The sequence below is a fragment of the Phyllobates terribilis genome, unplaced genomic scaffold, assembly GCF_046119375.1.
Source record: "Phyllobates terribilis strain yellow unplaced genomic scaffold, ASM4611937v1 Scaffold_2__4_contigs__length_985480577, whole genome shotgun sequence".
NCBI lineage: Eukaryota > Metazoa > Chordata > Amphibia > Anura > Dendrobatidae > Phyllobates > Phyllobates terribilis.
In genome coordinates this window covers 109,851,992-109,856,969 of record NW_027362762.1, presented here as the reverse complement: position 1 = coordinate 109,856,969, position 4,978 = coordinate 109,851,992, and positions in this window count along the sequence as shown.

Sequence of the window (4,978 nt, the reverse complement as noted above, 5' to 3'; positions counted from 1 at the left end):
CTGTTAGTTCTTAGGCCTGTAGTAAAAAAAAGTCCTGGATAACTCCTTTAACCCCTTTCTGACGTGGGGCGTATAAATACGTATCTGCGCTCTGGGCCTATACTGTACCCATAAATAAATATAATGAAAAAAAAACAATAAAAGTACACATTTGATATCGCCGCATCCGTAACGATCTGACCTATAAAACTATCCCATTGGTTAACCCCTTTAGTGAACATGGTAAAAAAAACAAAAAAAAACGATGCTTTATCATCATACTGCCGAACAAAATATAGAATAAAACGCGATCAAAAAGACGAATGTAAATAAAAATTGTATTGCTGAAAACATCATCTTGTCCCGCAAAAAAAAGCTGCCATACAGCTCTATCGGCCGAAAAAGAAAAAAGTTATAGCTCTCAGAATAAAGCAATGCAAAAAAAAATATTTTTTCTATAAAATAGTTTTTATTGTGTAAAATTGCAAAAACATAAAAAAACTGTATAAATGTGGTACCGCTGTAAACGTACTGACGCGAAGAATAACGCTGCCTTTTACGACACGTGGAAAGGCATAAAATAAAAAAAAATAAAAAAAACAATTCCGGAATTGTTGTTTTTTCTTTATTCTCCACCCCAAAAATCAGAAAGCGATCAAAAAAATTTCACGTGCTCGAAAATGGTACCAAGAAAAACGTCAACTTGTCTCGCGAAAAACAATCTGTCATATGACTTTGTCGGCCGAAATATCGAAAAATTATAGCTCTCAAAATATGGCGATGCAAAAACTAGTCTTTCCAAAATAAAAGTTTTTTTAGTGTGTGACAGCTGTCAATCATAAAAAAATTATATGAATCTGGTATCGCTGTAATTGCACCGACCCAAAGAATAAAGTCATCTAATCACTTATACCACACGAGGAACGGCGTAAAAAATAAACTCTAGGGTTAGGGTTATGCTAGGGTTAGGGTTGTGCTAGGGTTAGGGTTGTGCTAGGGTTAGGGTTGGGCTAGGGTAAGGGTTGGGCTAGGGTTAGGGTGGGGCTAGGGTTAGGGTTGGGCTAGGGTTAGGGCTGGGGTAGGGCAAGGGTTTGAGTTGGGCTTGGGAAGGGCTGTTCTAGGGTTAGGGTTATGTTAGGGTTGTGCTAGGGTTAGGGCTAGGGTTGTGCTACGGTTAGGGCTAGGGTTGTGCTAGGGTTGGAGTTTTATTAGGGTTAGGTTTGTGCTAGGGTTAGAGTTGTGCTAGGGTTAGAGTCATGCTAAGATTAGGGTTGTGCTAGGGTTAGGGTTGGGGTTAGGGCTGGGATTTTTTCAAAAGTAAAGAAAAAAAATGACGACGATATGGCGACTAGTGCTGAGAACAAGTGCTCGCTACTTGAGTTTGCATCGGGTGCTCAGGTATGCACCGAGTATAGCGGGTGCTCGAGTGACTTGCTCGAGTCTCCATCTCCACCCCATATGTTTTGCAGCTGTTATACAGCCAAAAAAACTCGCTGGGATTGCCTGCAATGCACGAGCGATCCTCGCATGTTTTTTTTGGGTGTCTAATAACCGTGAAACATGCGGAGCCGGGGCTAGAGCATGTCACTTGAGCACCCGCGATACATGGTGCATACCCGAGTACCCGATGCAAACTCAAGTAGCGAGCACTTGCGCTCAAGACTAATGACAAGATGACCTAATGTTATCAAATTCTGTGTCGTACATCTGGGTTCAAAATTTTCACTATACCCCTTGATAAAATCCTTGAGGGGTTTAGTTTCCAAAGTGGGGTCACTTGTGGTTTTTTTTTCACTATTTAGGCACATCAGGGGCTCTCCAAACGCAACATGGCGTCAGCTCTCGATTCCAGCCAATTTTGCGTTCAAAAAGTCACACAGTGCTCCTTCCCTTCTGAACTCTGCCGAGTGCCCAAACAATGTATTTTCCCCACATATGGGGTATTGGCGTACTCAGGAGAAACTGCACAACAGTTTTTGGCGTCAATTTTCTCCTTTTGCTCTTGTGAAAATAAAAAAATTGTAGCTAAAAGATTGTTGCGGAAAAAGTTTGATTTTTTTATTTTCACGGCTCTACGTTATAAACTTCTGTGAAGCACCTGGGGGTTCAGGGTGCTCACCACACATCTAGAGAAGTTCCTTGAGCAGTTCAGTTTCCAAAATGGTGTCACTTGGGGGGGGGTTCCACTGTTTAGGCACATCAGGGGCTCTCCAAACGCAACATGGTGTCTGCTAATTATTCAAGCAAATTTTACATTCAAAAAGTCAAATGGCGCTCCTTCCCTTCCGAACCCTGCCGTGCACCCAAACAGTGGTTTTCCCCCACATATGGGGTATTGGCGTGCTCAGGAGGAATTGCACAACAAATTTTGGGTCCATTTTTTCCTGATACCTTTGTGGAAATAAAAAAATTGGGGCGTAAAGTAACATTTTTGTGAAAAAAGTTAAAAGTTCATTTTTTTCTTCCACATTCCAAAAATTCCTGTCAAGCACCTGAAGGGTTAATGAACTTCTTGAATGTGGTTTTGAGCACCTTGAGGGGTGCAGTTTTTAGAATGGTGTCACTTTTGGGTATTTTATGTCATAAAGGCCCCTCAAAGTCACTTCAAATGTGATGTGGTCCCTAAAAAAATGGGTTTGTAAATTTTGTTGTAAAAATGAGAAATCGCTGGTCAACTTTTAACCCTTATAACTTGCTAACAAAAAAAATTTGGTTCCAAAATTGTGCTGATGTAAAGTAGACATGAGGGAAATGTTATTTATTAACTATTTTGTGTGACATATCTCTCTGATTTAAGGGCATAAAAATTCAAATTTTAAAAATTGAGACATTTTTGAAATTTTCACCAAATTTCCGATTTTTTTCACAAATAAACGCAAGTGATATCGAAGAAATGTTATCACTATCATGAAGTACAGTATGTCACGAAAAAACTGTCTCAGAATCAGCGGGATCCGTTGAAACATTTCAGAGTAATTTCCCAATAAAGTTACAGTGGTCAGAATTGTAAAAATTTACCAGGGCATTAATGTGCAAACCACTCTCAGGGGTAAAGGGGTTAAGTAGCTGAATTTTCAGTTTTGGGGAGATGGATCCCCTGTCGTGCTAATGAGGGTGGGGTAGGGTGTATGCTACACTTGCCACCATAGTACCTCAAAACCAGCTGTATCACCGGCCAATCCCCGGACATTATCCCATTCCCACCATTATTCTCTGTACGGCACCATGATCCCCCCTGGCTGATGGCACCACAGCGGCCCCCTACCACTACCCACTCTACCACTCTCTGCCCCTGGTCTCATTTGTCTCAATAAGCAGTAAGTGTGACTGGGACCTGAGTGACTTTTCCACTACTTTTAGTCAGGTTGGAAAGTGTGATAGTGAGCATGGCGCCTGTGTTTTGGTGAGGGGTCAGTATTAATAGTTCCCTCTCTATGGGGTGTACTGATCACAAACATCTTTAGTCCCAGAAAATACCTGTAATATTTCCTCTTGATTTCTCTTACAATAATCAGTAATCATCGGGATCCCTGACTTCTCTTGCTGTATAGACAACTGCTGTATGATAGGTCTCTGCTGTATGATAGGTCTCTGCCGTATGATAGGTCTCTGCTGTATGATAGATCTCTGCTGTATGATAGGTCTCTGCTGCAAGATAGGTCTCTGCCGTATGATAGGTCTCTGCTGTATGATAGGTCTCTGCCGTATGATAGGTCTCTGCTGTATGATTGGTCTCTGCTGTATGATAGGTCTCTGCTGTATGATAGGTCTCTGCTGTATGATAGATCTCTGCTGTATGATTGGTCTCTGCTGTATGATTGGTCTCTGCTGTATGATAGGCCTCTGCTGCAAGATAGGTCTCTGCTGTATGATAGATCTCTGCTGTATGATAGGTCTCTGCTGCAAGATAGGTCTCTGCTGCAAGATAGGTCTCTGCCGTATGATAGGTCTCTGCTGTATGATAGGTCTCTGCCGTATGATTGGTCTCTGCTGTATGATAGGTCTCTGCTGTATGATAGGTCTCTGCCGTATGATAGGTCTCTGCTGTATGATTGGTCTCTGCTGTATGATTGGTCTCTGCTGTATGATAGGCCTCTGCTGCAAGATAGGTCTCTGCTGCAAGATAGGTCTCTGCCGTATGATAGGTCTCTGCTGTATGATTGGTCTCTGCTGTATGATAGGCCTCTGCTGCAAGATAGGTCTCTGCCGTATGATAGATCTCTGCTGTATGATAGGTCTCTGCTGCAAGATAGGTCTCTGCTGCAAGATAGGTCTCTGCCGTATGATAGGTCTCTGCTGTATGATAGGTCTCTGCCGTATGATAGGTCTCTGCTGTATGATTGGTCTCTGCTGTATGATAGGTCTCTGCTGTATGATAGGCCTCTGCTGCAAGATAGGTCTCTGCTGCAAGATAGGTCTCTGCCGTATGATAGATCTCTGCTGTATGATAGGTCTCTGCTGCAAGATAGGTCTCTGCCGTATGATAGGTCTCTGCTGTATGATAGGTCTCTGCCGTATGATAGGTCTCTGCTGTATGATTGGTCTCTGCTGTATGATAGGTCTCTGCTGTATGATAGATCTCTGCTGTATGATAGATCTCTGCTGTATGATAGGCCTCTGCTGCAAGATAGGTCTCTGCCGTATGATAGATCTCTGCTGTATGATAGGTCTCTGCTGCAAGATAGGTCTCTGCCGTATGATAGTTCTCTGCTGTATGATAGATCTCTGCTGTATGATAGGTCTCTGCTGTATGATAGATCTCTGCTGTATGATAGATCTCTGCTGTATGATAGGCCTCTGCTGCAAGATAGGTCTCTGCCGTATGATAGATCTCTGCTGTATGATTGGTCTCTGCTGTATGATAGATCTCTGCTGTATGATAGGCCTCTGCTGCAAGATAGGTCTCTGCTGCAAGATAGGTCTCTGCCGTATGATAGGTCTCTGCTGTATGATAGGTCTCTGCCGTATGATTGGTCTCTGCTGTATGATAGATCTCTGC